Source organism: Macrobrachium rosenbergii, chromosome 26, assembly GCF_040412425.1.
Source record: "Macrobrachium rosenbergii isolate ZJJX-2024 chromosome 26, ASM4041242v1, whole genome shotgun sequence".
Classification (NCBI taxonomy): domain Eukaryota; kingdom Metazoa; phylum Arthropoda; class Malacostraca; order Decapoda; family Palaemonidae; genus Macrobrachium; species Macrobrachium rosenbergii.
Window position 1 is genome coordinate 6426755 of NC_089766.1, and position 24102 is coordinate 6450856.

Sequence of the window (24102 nt, forward strand, 5' to 3'; positions counted from 1 at the left end):
TGTAGAAGTGGATCAGAGAATAATAATAATAATAATAATAATAATAATAATAATAATAATAATAATAATAATAATTAGCTGTTTTACTCTGCCATAATATTATCAATGCAAAAACACCCTTACAGGAATGTATGTTATTATCATGATATTAGTAAGAAATATCAGTGTATCCATAGGAAGAGTAATAATAATAATAATAATAATAATAATAATAATAATAATAATAATAATAATAATAATAACGATTTTTGACATAACGGGAGAGGACCATGAATAACAGTACTGATATAAATGACAGCCAGATAAAATATTTGATAACTCATCAACATTTAAAAAAAATACATAAACAGGAATAAAAATTAAAACAGACATATAAAAAATAAAAATGAAAAAGAACCAAAATACTCACATTAGCAATTCTGTACAAGTGGGAGGAGGAGGAGGAGGAGGAGGAGGAGGAGGAGGAGGAGGAGGAGGAGGAGGAGGAGGAGGAGGGGAGGAGGAGGAGGAGGAGGAAGATAAGATACAGGGGGGGAGAGGTAACATGATATACCGTAAACAGCTTAACTGGGAAATTTCAAGACAGACTCCTTGGGTTTCGATATAATTAACTGCACTGCATTATGAGGCGCAAAAGGCCATTTATTTCGTTTGTAACATCTCTTGTGGATGTAATTTCCTAAATGAACTGAGGTAATTCTATAGTGGTGAGAACAAGACTTTAAATACTATAAATATAATGAATGTAAACGCATATATACATATATTCATAAGTATGTCTTTTACTGTAATACCACAGTATAATATGAAGGTAAAATGGCCCATAAAACACTATTTGAACGTTGCAACCATATTTTTCGGGCACTTCCTTCTGTGCCCCTGTTCACTGGTAAAATATGTACCCTTGTAACATTTCATCTGTCCATATTTTAACAGTGAACATTGGCACAGAAGGAAGTGCTCGAAATATATGGTTGCAACGTTCAAATAGTGTTTTATGGGCCTTCTTCTATACTCATATATTCATATATGTGTGTGTACATATATATATATATATATATATATATATATATATATATATATATATATATATATATATATATATATATGTGTATAATACACATAATATACCAACGATACAAAATCATACGTATATATAAACAAAGCCATTTAAGTTAAAAACAATGAAAACCTTTTAATCATACTTATTCCATTATCATTATCATTATGCATAAATCTCCCTCATTTCCATAAGGTTCTCTTCTGCCATCAAGAGCCGAAAGTTTTGCACTTAGAGCCCGTCATCAAAACAGCCTCCTCCCCTTCCCCCATCTTCCACCCCACTCACGGATACCCAACCCATCTCCCACTTCTCCCAACGCCCCCAACCGGAAAATAAAAAGGGGGAGCCAGCCCCCGCCCCAAAATATATTCATCTCCCACTTCTCCCAACACCCCAACCCGAAAATAAAAAGGGGGAGCCAGCCCCGCCCCCAAAATATATTCATCTCCAACTTCTCCCAACCCCCCCAACCCGAAAATAAAAAGGTGGAGCCACCCCCCAAAAAAATATTCATCTCCAACTTCTTCCAACCACCAACACGAAAATAAAAAGGGGGAGCCACCCCCCCAAAAAGATTCATCTCCCAATCCCCCAACTCGTAAATAAAAAGGGGGAGCCACTCTTCACCCCGCCCACCATAAAATACTCATCTCCCACTTGTCCCAACTCCCCCAAACCCGAAAATAAAAAGGGGGAGCCACACCCCGGCCCCCCAAAAATATTCATCTCCCACTTTTCCCAACACCCCCAATCCGAAAATAAAATGGGGAGCCACTCCCCCCCCAAAATATTCATAATAATCACATTAAAAGTCCAGGCTGTCATTTAAATACACATTCAAAAGGAGTGAAAAAGGGAGGTTTTTGTCGTATGCAAATGACTCATTGAGCCCTCGGTCCTCCTACTATATAAGTCCGTAATGACTTCGTTATTTCGGGGAGATGGCAACAGTTTGGATACAGAGAGAGAGAGAGAGAGAGAGAGAGAGAGAGAGAGAGAGAGAGAGAGAGAGAGAGAGAGTCCAAAAATCAGGCAAGAAAGATAAAGAGACGGGAAGAGAGATAAAGGTATGGCACACTACCACTACGACAATTTGACAGAACAGGGAAAAAGAGGGAGCCAAAACAATAAAGAGAGAGAGAGAGAGAGAGAGAGGAGAGAGGACTAGCTGAGTTTGACTATCTCTGGTATCTGGAACTCCCGAACTTTCCACCAACTGGAGAAGAAATTGGTGCTGAGAGAGAGAGAGAGAGAGAGAGAGAGAGAGAGAGAGAGAGAGAGAGAGAGAGAGAGAGAGAGAGAGAGAGCGACAATATGCCAGAACAGAAAGAGCGAAAGGTAAAATAATCGAGAGATAAAAAAGGAAAAACAGTCGAGAGAGAGAGAGAGAGAGAGAGAGAGAGAGAGAGAGAGAGAGAGAGAGAGAGAGAGAGAGAGAGAGAATAACCAGTAACTCGGGAGCACACAGCCATATTCTTCACCTGCTCCCATTGCAACACCGAATGTGTGTGTGTGTGTGTGTCTTGCCTCAAATTACATCTTCTCAATTGCTAGCAATAGCAATAAGGACTTTCCCACTGCTGTCAGTAAGTAAGGGAATGTTTCCTATTTATTCCGTTTTGGGCGAGTCTGATACCGGTCTCTGGGAGGTTTTTTAGTTTTATTTTACTTTACCTCTTGTTTATGTTTGTATTTTTTCCTATTGCTGCGGCGAACGGAAGTGTATTATATATGTGTGTATATATATGTATACACATATATAAATACGTATATATGTATTCATATATATTTATATATATAACAAATATTCATATATATACATATATATAGCTAATAGATAGATAGATAGAAAGATAGATATATAGATAGACAGACAGACAGACAGATAGATAGATAGACATATATATATGTTTGTATATATATGTATACACATATATAAATACGTATATATGTATTCATATATATTTATATATATAACAAATAATCATATATATACATATATATAGCTAATAGATAGATAGATAGAAAGATATATATATATATATATATATATATATATATATATATATATATATATATATATATATATATATATATATATATATATATATATATATATATATATATATATAGAGAGAGAGAGAGAGAGAGAGAGAGAGAGAGAGAGAGAGAGAGAGAGAGAGAGAGAGAGCCCATCATTCTCAGAGAAACAACTCAAAAATTAATGTACATTTCCCACCCCCTCCATTACGCGAACAAGCAAAATCCTACCCGCAAAAAATGACGTGAATATTCTCTATATAAAAAAAAAAATAATTAAATTATTCTAACAAAAAAAAAAAACATAATTATTTGGCAGTAAGGGCAGCGTGAAAATACAGCTGTATTGATCATTTGAGGACGGTGGGGAGGGGAAGGGGAGAGTCGAGAAAATATACAACAGATGTATCATGAAAAATGATATGGGGGTTCATTATCTAAATGGTGTGCACTATTTATTTATTTTTTTTTTTTGAAAAACATGATTTCATCCGAATAATGTGTGAGAAATTAGCTGCTATTATGGCATAATGGGACTTTTTTTTTGCTCTGTGATGTATGATGCATTGAAAGCATGCGCGCGCGCATGCATACATACATACATACATACATACATACATACATATATATATACATATATATATATATATATATATATATATATATATATATATATATATATATATATATATATATATATATATATATATATATATATATATATATATATATATATAATGCGAGTGCGCGCACGAGCGTGCAATTAATACCCACCACGCAATTCTATCATGATAATGATGATAATGAGCATTGTGACAGTAAAAATAATAATAATGAAGACTCATATAACAGAGAGAGAGAGAGAGAGAGAGAGAGAGAGAGAGAGAGAGAGAGAGAGAGAGAGAGAGAGAGAGCTGTATTATCCCGCAAAAATAGGAAAAAACCCGTAAGCACCCCCGCGCATATATACATACACACATGACCCCAGAGGACATGCCCGAATAATAAAATACCCACGTAACGGGCTCTTTAGCCGGCCCCAATACCCAATCCAATCAGCCGATATCAGCACAGAGGAATATTACCAACGGTAACTTGAACCCTGTTTACCCAAGTTCGTCCAAGTTTATATAACAAGTTTACCGGAGGTAAGCTCGGCAAAGTTGGACGCGCTATCTATCGTAATCGCTCGCTGGAATATCGTAACGGCATTGGTTCTGGGAATGCGAAACAAATTTGGCATCCAATTCCCAATTCTGGAATGCAATTGCCAGCTTGCTCGGGGAAGCTACGTTCCAAATAGCTGGTCGTTCTTGTGTAGCGGGCGAGATACATGTCGAGAAAAAACGACAGCTGTTTCTTTCAGTAAACTCTATAGCATTTGCAATAGATTGTTTGTACTGGAATATTACAAAGGAAATTTTGAGTTGGGAATAAAGTTTTTTTTTTGTCTGGGAAAGAAGTTTTGCATCTGGAAAAGGAATTTTATATCTGGGCAATAAATTTTTTATCTTGGAAAGAAATTTTCTATCTGGGAAAGTTTTTTTGTATCTGATAAAGGGCTTCATGTGAATTTTTTTTTTTTTGTATCTAATACAGGACTTCAAGTATGGAAAAGGAATTTTATAACTGGGGAAAATATCTGCATCTGGAAAACCAATTTTGTATCAGGGAACGCAGTTTTTTTCCGTCTATATACAGAAAAATTTTGTATCTGATACGATAATCCTGGAAAGATTCGCCATACCTGGAAAATAATTTTGTACCCGGAAAGAAATTTTATACCTAGAAGATACAAATGCTTCAGTGGAAACGCATTTTTCGACTACATCCGGAAAAACAGTTTTTCCAAAAGGTCACAGGGTGATTGCCGAATCGCCGAAAAAGATTTATAATAAAGAACATCTATCAGTTTATTACTTCCTTAGTTCTCTTATTTTACTCATCTCCATTTTTTTCAAAATGACAACAGGGAAGTGCCAACAACTGTTGTTTTTCATTTTGGTCGTTTTCTGTTGTTTTAACTTCCGTATTTGGATGGGAATTCTGGCTTCTTGCACCTTGTCTCCTTGGTAATGGCATCCCTCCTACCCCTTCCATCAACCCTCCCTCCACTACAGTACCCCCATCCCATCAATGACCTTCCCTACCCACAACAATTCACGGAAATCTCCCTCCACCCTCCCCCACCTCCCCGGCCAAAGTAATCCCTCCCACGGTCCCAGTCCCTGACTATGGCCCCACTACCTAACGAAATACACCGATCACATACCCAATACATTACCTTCATAAAAAAAGGGGCACTACTCCACCCATACACATCACCACTTCCAGCTATCTACACCTCCAGTATACCCAACCAACCACCACAGTACCCCAAATCCCTTGGGTATAAAACTAACCTTCCCTTCCAGTAACCAAACCACCACAATACCCACTATACCATCTTTTAATTTGCAGTCAGACGGGAACTCCCCCCTCGGAAGCCTTTTGTGTGAGACAGGTAAACCGCAAAATGTTCACCTGTGTTTACCTGGCGACTCTACTTACCTGTGAGGCGACCCCACCCTCTACGTCACGGCCTTCACCTTTCAAGGTTGGCTGTTGATGAGCTGATGATAATTTTTTTTTTCCTTTTTTTAAGGGTGGAAGGGGGCTCTTAAGACATGATGGCTTATTTATAATTGGAAGAAGAAGAAGAGGAAGAAGAAGGAGGAGGAAGAGGCGGCGAGAAGAAGAAGAAGAAGAAGAAGAAGAAGAAGAAGAAGAAGAAGAAGAAGAAGAAGGAGAAGAAGAAGAAGAAGAAGAAGAAGAAGAAGAAGAAGAAGAAGAAGAAGAAGAAGAAGAAGGCGGAGGAAGAGGAGAAGAAGAAGAGGCGGAGGAGGAGGAGGAGGAGGAGGAGGAGGAGGAGGAGGAGGAGGAGGAGGAGGAGGAGGAGGAGGAGGAGGAGGAGGAGGAGGAGGAGGAGGTTGACACGAGTTGGCTGAAGAGTTCTTTAGGGAGTAACCACAAGTTGGGGTAGGATGGGAAAAATATATTTTTAGTTCTTACTGGGAACTTTTTTTTTTTTTTTAAGGTCGCCTGTCAACAAGAGCTTCTTCATTTTTCCTCTTCGTAACGGAACCCGTATTCCAGACGCCAGATATATTAATGTGTCTTTTTCTAAATGTTAATGTTTATAAGGATGTGAAGATATCTGCTGTAAGCGCGTAGCAATTCTGTTTGTCTCGTACGTTTAAAAATATCTCTACTTACATACTTATACACACACATATGCTCTATGTATATATATATATATATATATATATATATATATATATATATATATATATATATATATATATATATATATATATATATATAAATTATATATATATAAATATAAATTATATATATATATATATATAAATATTTTATATAAATATATATATACATACATATGGATATACAGTATATGTATATTTATATATTTTATATAATATATATAATTTATATATATACATATATATATACATATATATATGTATATATATAAAAGCGCACCCAAAAATATACCAAGAGACAGCATATCACATAACAATTTTATGACTGACAGATTCATCAACAACGGGACTACTGACGTCACAAAACCCATGGTCACCACCACCGCTTAACAAACCGAATCACCTGTTATACAGGTGGTTCCCAATTCATACAGAGTCGGTCCTGTATAATCAAGACAAGGAACTCGAGAAAAAAAAAGAAAAAAAAAAGAGCCCGACGTGGCATAAATTATTTAATACCCCTGGGCGGTCAGCGGTGGGTCACAATGAGACGCTACCCCGTCCCTCCCTCCCAAATGACTGACTGGTCGAAGCCAGTCACCAAACCGGTGGCCTTACCGGTCAGTGATATATGGACGTCAAACACGATACACACGTCATTAGAACCGTCATTACAGTGTAATGAATAACGCCAGGCATATCAAAGGAGTGTTATGACGAAGGAACAGGGAGTAATGGCGTCGAATATTAAGCAATTATATCCTTGGGAGGCGTCGGGGTTATTTGAATAAAAGGGATACATTCTATTGTACGGAGGGAATATATGACTATGGAACAGGTGGTGTGATAGTCTTAAGACTACAAATTCCACGATGTAATCTTTACAATTCACTATGTTAATAAACAGTAGTGTAAAACCACTATTGTAATAAATGTTAATATTAGGGCCGTAGTAAGAAAAATTGTACCTTTATCTAAATAAAATTGTGGCTAAACCACAATTTTACACTACTCTTACTAATACGCGACTTTCTAAACTATTCCCTGCCATGGTTAGCTAGCTAACTGCCCTCATTCTTCCTTCACCTATCAGTATTACTCTATCAGAAATATATATATATATATATAAATATAAATATATATATATATATATATATATATATATATATATATATATATATATATATATATATATATATATATATATATATATATATATATATATCTATATATATATATTCCATGATAGTCTTGAGAATATATTCTTCAGGTGAGGACAGTACAAAACTGTCTTTGTTATTCAAGTATAAAATAACACAAAATTATTATATGAATAACAATTAAAATCTTACCTTCTATTCCTCAGAAGAAATATACAAAATTTTCTATACTACTCAAATATAAAACACAAAAAACTAATCATAAAAATTATTACTTACATTTAAAATTCATCCGCTTATTTATCTCAGCAATGATCTGGCGTTACATACTTCGAGCTGTAATAATAAAAAATATCACAAGGTTAAACAGTAACAAATTCCAAAAAATACAGTATAAAAATTTCCAAATCTATAAGAAATATAATTATGTTCTCTCCCACAAGGGCAAATTTGATAGAAAATAAACATGGTTCTTTAATGCCACACTTTGCCTCAAAACTTAATATAAATATACATGTATACATGCATAAACACACACACACACACACAAATATATATATATATATATATATATATATATATATATATATATATATATATATATATCTGTGTGTGTTTATATGTGTGTGTGTATATATATATATATATATGTATATATATATATATATATATATATATATATATATATATATATATATATATATATATATATATATATTTATGTGTATATGTATATATATATATATATATATATATATATATATATATATATATATTCATATATACATATATGTATACACACACATATATAATATATATATATATATATATACATAAAGGACAATAGCAAACAATTTCCAAAGACAAAAATCACAAACAGCAGCAGCAGCAGATATCACAACAACAACAATAATTAACCGTCCCTAATAACTTCGTATCAAAAAATCACAACATAATCGCCGCCAACTTGGGAAGTGACGCAACTCTCTCTCTCTCTCTCTCTCTCTCTCTCTCTCTCTCTCTCTCTCTCTCTCTCTCTCTCTCTAATAATAACCTGTCACTGCCGCTAATATTCATGAGGTGATGGCATTGACAAAGAAAAAGCCATGAAAGAAACATAGCTATTTAGCGAGTATCTTCACGCATGCGCCGAAGAGGAGGAGGAGGAGGAGGGGAGAATACGGAGAAGGAGGAGATGAAGCAGGAAGATGAGGAGGAGCAGGAGCAGGAGGAGGAGGAGAAAGGGGAGCAGAAGGAGAAGGGGGAGCAGAAGGAGAAGGAGGAGAAGAAGCAGGAAGATGAGGATGAGCAGGTAAAGCAGGAGGAGGAGGAGGAGAAAGAAGGAGAAGGGGAGCAGAAGATGAGGAGGAGCAGGTAAAGGAGGAGAAGGAGGGGGAGGAAGAGGAGTAGAAGGAGAAGGAGGAGAAGAAGCAGGAAGATGAGGAGGAGCAGGTAAAGGAGGAGAAGGAGGGGGAGGAAGAGGAGTAGAAGGAGAAGGGGAGAAGAAGCAGGAAGATGAGGAGGAGAAGAAGCAGGAATATGAGGAGGAGCAGGTAAAGGAGGAGAAGGAGGGGGAGGAAGAGGTAGAAGGAGAAGGAGGAGAAGAAGCAGGAGATGAGGAGGAGGGTAGGGAGGAGGAGGGGGGAGGAAGAGGGAGTGAAGGAGAAGGAGGAGGAAGCAGGAGATGAGGAGGAGCAGGTGGAGGAGAGGAGGGGAGGAGGAGAGAAGGGGGGGAGAAGAAGCAGGAGGAGGAGGGGAGGGAGGAGGAGGACAAGTTGGAGAAGGAGGAGGAGGAGAAGTTGGAGAAGGAGGAGGAGGAGAAGGGGGAGAAGAAGCAGGAGAAGGAGGAGAAGAAAAAGGAAGATGAGGGGGAGAAGAAAAAGGAAGATGAGAAAGAGGACTAGGAGGAGGAGGAGACGAAGGAGGAGAATTAGAATAAGAATAAGAATGAGGAGGAGGAGGAGGAGGGGGGGAGGAGGGGGAGGAGGAGGAGGAGGCGGCAGACGCCATCCGAATAAGGCCATGTGTAGCAGAACAAAAACCAAATATGGCGATCTCGTGAGGAAATGTGATTCCGATATACCATCTTTGGAGGTCGTGTTACTGTTACTTTCGTTTGGCGAGACGTGTTACGTACTCCTGGTTGGACGTCGGTGCTACTTATTAATGATTTATGGGATGTTGGTGACGTGTGTATTTGCATATACAGGTAGGCTGACGAGTCAAGTATACGCGCTGTATGAAAACATCACAAGTAATAATAATAATAATAATAATAATAATAATAATAATAATAATAATATTTATTATTATTATTATTATTATTATAGCAACTATTAAGTACTATGATAATAACAATATTGGTATAATTTATAATTATCAATATTCCTCCTAATATTATAATTACTATTACTACTATTAATACTACTACTGCTACTACTAAAATAAACTTGTGAATTATTATTATTATTATTATTATTATTATTATTATTATTATTATTATTATTATTATTATTATACTCTCCCTTCTATCCTTTATGCTAAGTAATTATATAAGTATAATTATCATAATCATTTTGCCAAAACTCAATATTATTATTATTATCATCAATTATTACTTTCTTCTCCTCTAGCCGATTATTCTCACAGTAAAATCATCATAATCCTTTTCACTACCTTTTCCCTATCCTTGTGCCAAAGAGAGAGAGAGAGAGAGAGAGAGAGAGAGAGAGAGAGAGAGAGAGTTGGGTCATCCCTTAAGAACAGGTAGTTATATATTTCAATGTTTATCAGAGAGAGCGCGCCGTCTACTTGAATCGAGAGAGAGAGAGAGAGAGAGAGAGAGAGAGAGAGAGAGAGAGAGAGAGAGAGGGTGTTTAGTGGGCCATCATCATCATCAGCCTCTTTAAAAGGCTTGGGAGAAGATTTGAAATTAGCAGCGTTTCCCAACGCTGCTTCTCTTAATGGCTGTTAGAAGGACGAATATTAAGTGATCTCTCTCTCTCTCTCTCTCTCTCTCTCTCTCTCTCTCTCTCTCTCTCTTTCACTTTGTTGTTTTTGTTGCGTCTTTGCTTCAAGCATAAAAATATTAAACTTTTGCGTTTTTGTTTCTTAGTAAATTTTTAATGACAAAAACTAAGTGAAAATTAAACATGAAGGAACAATTAACCCTTTTATTTTTCTCTTATTTTTTTATTCTTTCAACAATCACATCATCAAATTACGCTTCAATGCACTAATGACTATAAGTGTACCTCCCGCTTCACTTCTCTTCACTCTTCAATTAACAAAATAATTCGCTTTCACTACTTCAAAAAGACCATTTCACACCTAAACCAAAGTTGTTTAAAGCCCACAAAATTATCAGCCCACTTCACGCTTCAATACCCTTGACAAACACTTCTTCACCCCTCTTCGCCAAATTCCCCCTATAGGCCTAATTTATTCGTAACCCTAATCTTAATTAGCCCACTCCCTGCATCATCGTATATCACAAACACTTCACTCTCACATACCATCCCAACACCTTCGCTTCACTACACTTCACAAACACTTCGCCAGCAGTCACCAAATTCTCCCTCAATTAATTCCAAACACTAATCATTATTAGCCTACACTCCATTTCACCGTGTATCACAAACACTTCACACTCACATACCTTACCAACACTTCCGCTTCACTACATTTCACAAACACTTCACTGAGGAAGTAAATCTCCGATTCGATCCACAACTGGAGTAGCCTTAGCCCAAGATTAGGTTTCAAACTTTCCCCGTCTGAGAGAGAGAGAGAGAGAGAGAGAGAGAGAGAGAGAGAGAGAGAGAGAGAGAGAGAGAGAGAGAGAGAGGCTCCAAAGTCCCTTCTTAGAGAGAGAGAGAGAGAGAGAGAGAAGAGAGAGAGAGAGAGAGAGAGAGAGAGAGGTCCTCCTGGAGAAAAATCCCCCTCCTAGAGAGAGAGAGAGAGAGAGAGAGAGAGAGAGAGAGAGAGAGAGAGGGTGCTCCTCGAAGTACGGAGAAACTTCGTAGTGCCCTTCTAAAAGAGAGAGAGAGAGAGAGAGAGAGAGAGAGAGAGAGAGAGAGAGAGAGAGAGAGAGAGAGAGAGAAACTTCAGGGACCCCTCCTAAGAGAGAGAGAGAGAGAGAGAGAGAGCTCCTCCTGAGAGAGAGAGGAGACAGACAAACTTCGAAGACCGACCCTCTTACGAGTTGTAACTCGGCCCCAGGATTATACTCTGTCTCGAGGCGGTCTCTCCTTCGATCAAGGGGCTTCTGGAGTAAGTCACTTGGAGGATTAATGAGATTCGGGTACTCTTAAACTCCCAATCCCCAACAACAAACTCCACAGCAAGGGGTTATGGGTAATAGTGAGGCCTGAGAGCTAATTTAACAAATCTATTTATGGTTTTAATTTGTTTATTTTTTTTGTCTCAAAAAAATTAAAGATTTAAAACGGGCATGCATATAAAAAAGGCATAATAATAATAATAATAATAATAATAATAATAATAATAATAATAATAATAATAATAATAATAATAATAATAATAATAATAATAATAAATTATAAATTATTTTTTTTATGATTAATAATAGTAATAATAATAATTATTATTATTATCTCACTCAACAGGAATTGTTTAAGAGATGGTCTATTCCCTATAATAATAATAATAATAATATAACTAAAGTAATCATTACTATGATCACAAAATCACCACCGGAAAAAAAATAGATATACACATCATAGTTACAACCTACATACTTTACCATAATAACTTCAAGACGGATATAACTTCAACAATAACAAAATGAAAAATTCTCAGCAATAACTCAATGTGAAACCAAGCGATATCTTCATCGGTCATCAATTCTCGTCAATTGCATCAACTCCCGGGAGTAATTAAACCGATCAATTATCACTCAGTCGAGTGGAAATTGAGATTGCCGAGATGACGACACAGTCAATTATTAAGTGGTAGGAAGTTTAAGCTTCAATTAAAATGTACTTTTTTTTTTATTAGTGGGTGTTTGTAATGTTCGATCATTATGCAAATTAGATTTTTAAATTGATAAGCTGAGTACTGTTTATATTTGGGGTTCAGGAATCTGGGAATTAATAATAATAATAATAATAATAATAATAATAATAATAATAATAATAATCTGCGAAAGTATATATACAGTGTATATATATATTATATATATACTTTAGCAGATTATTATTAAACACAACATACATACATGAATACATACATTATTATTATATATTATATATATAAATATATATATATACATATAAATATATATAGATGCATATAAAATATACACAAACATACATATGTATACATCTATATATATATATATACATATATATATATATATATATATATATATATATATATATATATATATATATATATATATATATATATACAACATACATACATACATATATACATATGCAGTATATCTGGACATAATGAAACTATATCCTATGAACCGAGGCATAAATCTGAATAAATTAAAACATGCGCTCTAACAAACTGAAACTATATTCCTTAATGTACTAGAAAATAATGTGACAAGCATTCGTCACATAATTTTGATGCAAATGAACTTATTAATTACAATGATCTGAATGTACAATGTACGGTTCATTAATAGACTGAATTTCATATTGCATTTACGAGTATGACTAAGTACGAGGCTTCCAATATACTGAATATTGATGACAATGACGTTCCTAGTGCTACCAGGAAAACAAATAAAAAAAACAAATGCATGCACAATGACAACAGCTATTGCTGGAACAACAACAATAATTATTACAGTATAAGAAAAATAGTATACCTTGAGCAAAAACTATTGTTATATAAGAAGTACCTCCGACAAAATAAAACATGATATTTGATCATAATTACCTTAATAATTACAAATGTAATCCTTGACCAGAGAAGAATTACCTTTCGTAATATGAATATCTTAATATAATATAACTATGTAATTAAAGAGTCATACTTTATTTATTAAGTGAATTACGGGTTCAATTTGAAGCAAACATGGTGGTGTAATCAATTTAGACATGAACCTTAATTGCCTGTCACATGATGTAATCTATTTCATCTCAATATATATTCAGACATCTAACTCATTACGTAATCTAATTCAACTCATCAATATACATTCAGGACATCTAATTCCATGAGTATGAAAACTGACAAGTAATCAAGTCATGTAATTCCAAATTTTAATTATACATTTATTTAATATTTGGAGATTCGGCCACATTATGGAATGTAATTCTACTCATCAACATATGTTCATGACATCTAATTCAATACGTATACAAGCTGCTTCCTAATTAAGACGTATAACTATATTTTAATTAAATATTTATTTAAGAGATCTAATGAATATTCAGTACATCTAACCCCATACATGTACAAACAGATAGGTAATTAGGACAAGTAATTCCATATTTTACTTAATTATTTATCTAAGAGATCGAATGAAGTTAAATTCATCTTTCGATCAATGCTGAAGCCTGACCTTTGGGGGTTCCTCAAGGTGATGGTTACGATAGCATTCTACTGCGTTGATTCCCAGGGAACGGGATGAACCGCTATTTGTTGACTTGATTCCTGGAACCGGCCCTCCCCCCCAAAAACCCTCTTTCTCTCAGACACTGACTTTCTCTCTCTCTCTCTCTCTCTCTCTCTCTCTCTCTCTCTCTCTCTCTCTCTCTCTTCGTTTTAATTGAGAGGCTTACATCCTCTGATAAACACAGATATGGAAATGCTTTTCTTTAGACATGATCCTCTCTCTCTCTCTCTCTCTCTCTCTCTCTCTCTCTCTCTCTCTCTCTCTCTCTCTCGCTAGATTTAAGCGAAAGGCTCTCTCCCTCTAATATACATAGATATTTAACTAATAATCCTTGAGGGATGATCTCTCTCTCTCTCTCTCTCTCTCTCTCTCTCTCTCTCTCTCTCAAAAAACGATACCTGTTTTCGACGAAACAGGTCTCTAATTCAATGTTAGCCGAAACTCGAGTATAATGGTCGAGTAACCAACTAAAGAAGTCAGAGAGAGAGAGAGAGAGAGAGAGAGAGAGAGAGAGAGAGAGAGAGAGAGAGAGAGAGAGACTGACCATCACAGATCCCGTAAGTTTGGATAACTCCATCAATTAAAACATCAATTATCGAAAATAACGGTATCTGGCAACTCCGCTGCTTAACCTCGAATGGCGAGATTTTCTTTTTGTTGATTTGTTTCGCTTGGCCGCTATAAACAATAAACATCAACTACAATAATAAGCTTATTTATGTTTGTTTGTTATTTGTTAATGCAGCGTGTTATCTGCAATAACAAGGTCGTTATTTGCAACCTATTCTTCTATGATTTTGAGTGTAAATATGGCCCATATATATATATAATATATATATATATATATGCTGTATATATAATTATACTATATAACCATTCATCTACCGACCAGCGGCAAATGGGTCATAATGAGGCAAGGAAGCTAAGATAGTAAGTATAAAAAGAGAGAGAGAGAGAGAGAGAGAGAGAGAGAGAGAGAGAGAGAGAGAGAGAGAGAGAGAGAGGAACTCCAACACCGAACATTTATTACCTTAATCCTTACCTCTCTCTCTCTCTCTCTCTCTCACCTGAGGAAGCGCCCATTCCTACGTCCGGCTCTTCTAATTCTTCTTCCTTCTGCTTCCTTCCTCACATGCCTCTTCCTCCCTCTCCCCTCCCCCCCCCTTTACCCCTCTCGACTAATCCCTTCTCGAAGGGCTTCTCAAGGGGGTGTGGAAGCGTGGAGAGAGAGAGAGAGAGAGAGAGAGAGAGAGAGAGAGAGAGAGAGAGAGAGAGAGAGAGAGTCCCTAATCCCCTTCGGAATACCTACTGTTGTTTTCACCTGGGCTCCCGGCTGTCTTTCCATTAATCCTTAAGACTTTCCTGAGAGAGAGAGAGAGAGAGAGAGAGAGAGAGAGAGAGAGAGAGAGAGAGAGAGAGAGAGAGAGAGAGAGAGAATGCTGTATTATGTGTGGCTGTTATTTTTTGATGGACGAATCAACGTGATAATATTGTTGCAAAAACATCTGGCATTTATCTCTAAAATTTCAATAAATCAAAGAATAATATTTCAATATAATTCTGTCTTGATTTCCTGTTTATTTCAGTTTAACCTCTTTTATTATCTATCTTTCTTGTACGCGATATTCTTTTATTTCAATTTGTTGCTGCTGAAAAGCTTTTTTTTATCTTTAATTAAAATAATTTTTAATCCTATTCGTTTTCTGGTCCAATTTTATCTAATCTTTAGTTTTCGGTAAGTTTTGTGGGATGAGGTTGCTAGCCATCACCATGTCCCATTTGGTCACAGGGTAGAGGTCACCCACCCAAGAACTGACCTGACTTAGCAATTGTCCTACTGCCTGGCGTCCATAGGTCACCTATTCAGACACTGACCTGACCTGACCTAATTTGGACGTGTTACTATGTCCCCCTACCTGGCATTCATAAGAGGTTACTCATTCATGCACTGACCTGACCTGACCTAAGATGTTGCGATGTCCCCCTATCTGGCATTCATAAGAGGTCGCTCATCCAAGCACTGACCTGACCTAACCTTGAAGTGTTCAACTACCCTTCTATCTCGCATTCATAAAAGGTCACCCACTCAACCACTGACCTGACCTGACCTGACCTGACCTTCCCTGACCCAGGCGCCAACGCGTAACAAACATATCACATCCTCCATCAAATACGAATAACTGATTGACTGACTGATTTCTTGTTCTCTGGCATCGTAAATACGAATAAAAATAAACAATTAATGACTAATAGGTCACCCAGATACACCTGCTTGTCTAATAGGGGCGAACGAAGGGGAACTCACCTGGGGAACGACCAAAGCCCAAGGGGGTCAGGTTACCCTGAGGTATCAGGTGTCAAGTCAGGTCTTTCTTCTGACTGTAAACAGACGGGAGACGAATGGAAGGTATTTGAAGGTCATGTTTACCAAGTCTGATGTCTCTTCATTCTAGTCATTTATTGGTCAGTCTGCTCCTCTGAATTGTGTATCGGAATTGCCTGCTGCCTGTCTCTCTCTCTCTCTCTCTCTCTCTCTCTCTCTCTCTCTCTCTCTCTCTCTCTCTCTCTCTAACATCCTTTTCTTCTAACTATATTTTGGATAGTCTATTACTCTACATAATATATCGACACTCTCTCTCTCTCTCTCTCAACGATTTACCAAATTTCCCACCATCTACTTACATTCTCACTAATTTACACTCTCTCTTTCTCCCTCAAAACATGTCATAACGCATGCCATACTTATTATCTCTCTCTCTCTCTCTCTCTCTCTCTCTCTCTCAATTACAGAAGATCTGAAGATCTTTCTATCCAAAAAAATTCTGAACCACTTCCTTTCAATATATTAAAAATAGCTTACAATATTATTGATCCATTTCCGCACCTATCCATTTACCACGTCTCTGTTGGATTGTCGAGGTCCAGAGGTCCACACCAAGCTTCCAGCTTCCTTTCACACTAAGAGGCTGCTTCAGGTCAAATGGCAATGCTGGCATAAGGCCGGCTCAATCTAAATCTACTCTATCCATCTACTTATCTGAGAGCCCCTTTCAATGCCTGTCAATCCTTCAATTCTTCAACCATAATCTATAAACAAAACCTTATTATTGTCAAGTTTAACCTAATGCTGTTCTCCTGCATTTTAATAATTTTTTATCTGTTTATTAATTCATTAATTTATTTTTTCTTTTTAATAAGTGAAATCTCTTATTTCTGTATTTCCCTTTACATTTTCTTACTTCCTAATGAACACCATATTCTTTGGAAGCTTGAATTTCAAGTCAGTGGCCCCTTTGGTGGGCTTGTTCCATATGAATAGGGTGCATCTTCTGAATAATAATAATAATAATAATAATAATAATAATAATAATAATAATAATAATAATAATAATAATAATAATAATTTTACTTAAATTCCCACAAACGGCTACAGAAGGGATATAAGGCGTTATATCCCCTTAACAGAGGAGTATAAGGGGCATGTTCCCCCTAGTATATAATAGGTATAGGGTATTAGGTCCCCTTCATTCGGTATAAGGAGGTATAAAGAGGTTCATAATGCAATATGGAAGGGGAATGCTGGGGGGGGGAGGTAGAGGACAAATGCCAATAAACAGAATCCCCTTTTGGGAACAACGGAAGATTGACCATTGACATCTTGCTACAGAGAGAGAGAGAGAGAGAGAGAGAGAGAGAGAGAGAGAGAGAGGAGAGAGAGAGAGAGAGAGATACATGCAAATAAACAGAATTTCCTTTGGGAACAGCAGAAGACTGACCACTGACTCCTTATCAGAGAGAGAGAGAGAGAGAGAGAGAGAGAGAGAGAGAGAGAGAGAGAGAGAGAGAGAGAGAGAGAGAGAGAGAGATAGGATAAATGCAAATAAACAGCATCTCCTTTGGGAACAACAGAACACTGACCATTGACTGCTTATGAGACCAGTGACTGCTTTTGGCTGCTTATGAGAGAGAGAGAGAGAGAGAGAGAGAGAGAGAGAGGATACATGCAAATAAACAGAATTTCCTTTGGGAACAGCAGAAGACTGACCACTGACTCCTTATCAGAGAGAGAGAGAGAGAGAGAGAGAGAGAGAGAGAGAGAGGATAAATACAAATAAACAGAATCTCCTTTGGGAACAACGGAAGATTGACCATTGACATCTTATTACACACACACAGAGAGAGAGAGAGAGAGAGAGAGAGAGAGACCTTAGCACGGAAACGTCACCCCCAAATTACATCCAAAAATTACGCAGGAGAAGAACTAAACATTAACTGGAAAAAAGATTATTCAAAATAAGCGACTTCGAACACCAGGAGTCAAGCGGGTTAAGGACTCTTTTGAAAAGTTAAGGAGCCAAATTAAACCGGGTTAAAAGCCCAAATTAAGGACCCAACGCAGCATGACATCCTGCAGCAGTCCTTCCGCGTGCCTGTAACGGGGTACATTCATGACGTGGTGATATCCTTGAGGGCGAGAGGGAATCGGAATGGGATTCTCTAGGAAGCGGTGATTAGGAATCATATTCGTTTTTCAGCCAGCTGGGAATGAGACCTTCTGGGACAGAGAGAGAGAGAGAGAGAGAGAGAGAGAGAGAGAGAGAGAGAGAGAGAGATTTTGTTGTCCAGCCTAAAATATGAAAAGCTATAATAGGCCTGTGAACCTTTCACTGTTTTTATTCTTCACTTAATTGTAATTAAATTAACGAAAATGTGGATTATTCATCATAGCAATATCAACAGTGAATAAACAAGTAAAAAATGCGTCAAAGTTTCTTCGGCGCAATCGAGTTTTCTGTACAGCCGCTACAGCGTATAACCAAGGCCACCAAAAACAGATCTACCTTTCGGTGGTCTCGGTATAATGCTGTATGAGCCGCGGTCCATGAAACTTTAATCAAGACCCAGTGGAGGCCTATCCTATATAGTTGCCAGAAGCACGATTATGGCTAACTTTAACCTTGAATAAAATAAAAACTACTGAGGCTAGAGGGCTGCAATTTGGTATGTTTGATGATTGGAGGGTGGATGATCAACATACCAATTTGCAGCCCTCTACCCTTCGTAGTTTTCAAAATTTGAGGGCGGGCAGAAAAAGTGCGGACGGACAGACTGATAGCCATCTCAATAGCTTTCTTTTACAGAAAACTAAAATGTCAAATTATTCATGTAAAAGAAGCAAAGGAAATATTTTCTTATCCCCTTCAGACACATATATATGACAAGCCTGAAGAGGTTCTATTTGGTTTACTTAAAAATGCACCATATTTTTCTTTTAGCTAAGACCTCGATAATGACTGAAAAAGTCGTGAACAAGTTATAGTGACAAATTTTATTTCTGTTACATTGTTATCAGGATCTTTTGACGTGATTAAATTTCAATTTATAATGAAAACATTAAAATTATGCCTACAGAATTGCAAAATATATAAATACGGCAAAAAGCATCACGAAAGTATATTTCGAATTATTGACAATAAAATTAATAACCGCAATATGAAAAAAATAAATAAAAATGATTAAATTTTCATATACCCACAAAACAAAAAAACAAGATTCGAAATCACAAATGGAATAAGTACGACGTAAAACGTGACGTCACCAAAATCCCGTGGTAAGAGAAGCGTAAACAATACCGAGCAATTTCGAGCCTGCGTGCGCGCATGCACTCCTGCTCGCGCAGCCTTGCGCACGTCGGGAGATCAAGAGAAGTCAATTTCAATCGCCAGTTATATGCTTGAAAGGGAAATTTGTACAAGGTTAATGGGTTAATTTGTTAAGGGGGAGGGCAGGCAGAGGAAGATGGTGGTGGTGGGAGGGGGGGGTTGTTTTTGGGCAGGGGGTAAGGGGGCATCATTTCTGTGGTAGCAGAGGTCAGAGATTAAAAAGGAGTCGAAGTCACCTCTTTTGATCTGGTGTTTGTGCGTCGTTTGTTTTTGTGCATGTTTGTGCGTGTGTGTGTGTTTGCGCGTGTTTGAGTTTACGTTTGTTTGCGTGTGCTTGTATTTGAGTTTGTGTTTGTTTGTGCGTTTTGGAGTTTGTGTGTGCTTGTGCGTGCTTGAGTTTACATTTGTTTGAGCGTTTTTGAGTTTGTTTGTGTGTATCTGACTTAGCGTTTGTTTTCTGCGCGATTATACACGCGTTTGTCCATATAATTGTTTGTAAATACGTCGATACAGATTTATCTTAAACAATCATTATTCGCTACCAGCAACATGTTTGTGACGTATGTGTAATTCTCCATGCCTAAGTTTGCAAATGTTTGTGCGTATTTGAATTTACGTTTTGTTTGAGCGTGTCTGAGTTAGCGCTTGTTTTCTGTATGTTACACACGCTTTCGTACATGTATCTGTTTGTGAATACGTTGATACAAACAATTATCTTATTGCGTAAACAAACCTATATGCGAATTATCAAAACAAACATTAATCAATCATTATCTCTTAAAAGCAACATGACCCTAAATATTCAACTTCCAGATCAGCATCAATTAAAATGACGCCTCTCAAAAGCGCAATAAAATTAATGGCACAAACAATTGTTGTTGCTTACACAAACCTGTATAACAAATATCAAAAACACTCAATCAATCATTATCTCTTAAAAACAACCCTAAATGATCAGCATCAAAAAACGACGCCACTCAAAAGCGTAATTTAACTGCACAATAAAATTGAGATCACACACGTATGAGAATATCAAAAACATTCAATCAATCATTATCTCTTAAAAGCAACATGACCCTAAATATTAAGCTTTCAGATTAGCATCAATTGAAACGACGCCACTCAAAAGCGTAATACTGCGTCATTCACTACACAATAAAATTGATGGCACAAACAATTGTTGTTGTCTAAACAAACATGTATGCAAAGTATCGAAAACACTCAATCAACCATCATCTCTTTAAAGCAACAGGACCCTAAATACTTACCTTTCAGATCAGCATCAATTAAAACGACGCCACTCAAAAGCGTAATACTGCGTCATTCACAACACAATAAAATTGCCGGCACGAAAACCGTAGCGTCATAAAGCCGACAACACGACAGCAATAAAGCGTAAAACGGATCGGATTCCCGTGACGGTAATACGATCCCGTCGCGGGGTGGGGATTGATCGGAAACGTTTTACTAGGATAAACTTTGAGGGGTATTTTTTTTCTAACAAATGTTAAATGTGAGCAAACGTTCACTGGAAAACGTTTAGAACATTTAGCAGTTGATGTTTATGTAATGAATTCCAGAAGCAAATGTTTATTTACGAAAATTTTTTTAATAAACGTTAATTATTTTCAATAATGGTTAAATATTCTTACTCCTCCTCCTCCTCCTCCTCCTCCTCCTCCTCCTCCTCCTCCTCCTCTTCCTCTTCCTCCTCTTCTTCTTCTTCTTCTTCTCAATGTTAAATTTTCCTCCTCCTCCCATTCTTCTTCTTCTTCTTCTTCTTCTTCTCAATGTTAAATTTTCCTCCCCTCCTCCTTCCCTTCTTCTTCTCAATTCTTCTTCTTCTTCTTCTTCTTCTTCTTCTTCAATGTTCAATTTTCCTCCTCCTCCCATTCTTCTTCTTCTTCCCTCCTCCTCCCATTCTTCTTCTTCTTCTCAATGTTAAATTTTCCTCCTCCTCCCATTCTTCTTCTTCTTCTTCTTCTTCTCAATGTTAAATTTTCCTCCTCCTCCATTCTTCTTCTTCTTCTTCTTCTCAATGTTAAATTTTCCTCCTCCTCCCATTCTTCTTCTTCTTCTTCTCAATGTTAAATTTTTCCTCTTTTCTTCTCTTCTTCTCAATGTTAAATACTCCTCCTCCTCCTCCTTCATCTTTTCTTCTTCTTCTTCTTCTTCTTCCCTTCTTCTTCTTCTTCTTCTTCTTCTTCTTCTTCTTGTAAACATACTAGCACACACAATCGGTCTCAAATGGTGCTTGAAAATACGATTTCAGTTTGCTGTCATATAAGGAAGACGAACATTATCATCAATCTTCTAAGTTCACGCATATCCGAACACACACAGACAGAAATTAAATAGGACTAACAAATATTGGATGTTTTCACGTAATGCTCCATTACACTAATTAACATCCCCCAACATCCGCACTGAATGGAATAAAAAGATTGTTAAAAAAAATTCATTGATCAATAAAAAAAGTTAATTTTTAAAATGCAGTACAAGGGGGAAATGAGATGAAAAGACCTAGAGAGAGAGAGAGAGAGAGAGAGAGAATAATTGTATAAGAGGTCAAAGAGAGATTAATAGGCAAAAAAGGACCCGGTTTCTATATGAGATTACGTACATATTTATAAACAAAAACATAATATTATATATATTATATACATATATTATATATATATGATATATATATATATATGTATATATATTTATATACACACACATATATATACACACACACACCATTCATAAAAACACGAAGAACTTTCAGATGGAAAAAAAAAACCAACAAAAATAAGACGTTAAACCGCAAATTAAAAGTCACGCAGCCAAACGAACTTACATTATCCACCGAGAAAATTCGAAACTTAAAACTGAAAAACAAACACACATTTCAAAGAAGACAACAGCAAGCGCAGCGCCATCACAAACTCGGCGACTGTAATCTGCGGTCGTTTTAAATATCAGATATTTTCCGCTACGCAAAAACAAAAAAGAAAAAACCCACACTCGTTGATTTTCTATGCCGATTGTCTGCGCGGTCAGAGTGCCAATGTCACGGCCTGATTATATCTCTCTGCTGTCACGGCCTTGTTTTATCTCTCTCTCTCTCTCTCTCTCTCTCTCTCTCTCTCTCTCTCTCTCTCTCTCTCTCTCTTTCGGATTGCGTCTGCCGAGGAAGGCATAAATTTTTTTCATAATTATTTTTATGGCTCGTGACCTCCTCGGGTTTTTCGTGAAGGGGGATGGCTAGCCATGTATGTATGTATGTATGTATGTATGTATGTATGTATGTATGTATATATATATATGTATGTGTATATATATATAATTATGTAAATATATATGTATATACATATATATATAAAATAAACACATATATGCATATATATGTAATATACAGCATATGTACATATATATATATATATATATATATATATATTATATATATATATATATACATATTATATATATATATGTACATATTCACACATATATATGTATATGTATGTATGTGCGAGTGTATATATGTGTATATATATGCATGTATGTTTTTATTTAATATATATATATATATATATATATATATATATATATATATATATATATATATATATATATATATATATATATATATATATATATATATATATATATATACACACACACACACACTACACCCATACATACATAAATACACACAAACATACACAACTCCATAAGAATGACTCAGCCCACTACATGACGCCCTCTATAACATTTCCCCGTGCAAACGCATTCCGGCCAGAACCCATATACACACGGCGCGGGCGGCGGGGGCGCGCGCAGCGAGCGATTATTTAGAAACTCAGCGCTTTTGCCCGCCCAACGATTACAACCCTACTAAGGCTTCCTCGGTTACGAAATCCCTGTAGTAAGACGGGAGGCGCCGTCAGTCTAGAGCGCATGTCATCGCCAGGGGTGTCACTGAGGTGGGTCTCCTATGGTATGTTTCAAAGGGGTTTTATTGTGAATCAATTTGGCATTCAGTTTGATCTGATACACATGGTGTACGTCAGGTGTATGCAAGTGTTTGCGTGTGTGTATATATGTTAAGTGTCAAATGTATGCATGACTGTATGGGTGTGTATATACATTATGTGTAACTGTAATTATCTACAAAATTATATATATATATGTATATATATATATATATATATATATATATATATATATATATATATATATATATATATATATATATATATATATATATATATATTCTATATATATATATATATATATATATATATATATATATAGAGATAAAGAG

General features: G+C 36.3%; 1 protein-coding gene and 1 long non-coding RNA gene across 3 annotated transcripts in view; one reads left to right on the forward strand and one right to left on the reverse strand.

Annotated features, from left to right (window-relative positions):
• Window positions 1-24102, reverse strand: part of LOC136852969 (uncharacterized) — a 335646-nt gene that overhangs the window by 121300 nt on the left and 190244 nt on the right. For both annotated transcript variants that reach the window (XR_010857288.1, XR_010857289.1), the window contains one exon: window positions 7806-7862. This is a non-coding gene — a long non-coding RNA (uncharacterized lncRNA). The remainder of the gene's footprint in view (window positions 1-7805; window positions 7863-24102) is intronic.
• The window catches only part of IRSp53 (Insulin receptor substrate 53 kDa), a 246589-nt gene that overhangs the window by 35392 nt on the left and 187095 nt on the right, over window positions 1-24102 (forward strand). The gene's annotated exons all lie outside the window — the stretch shown is intronic.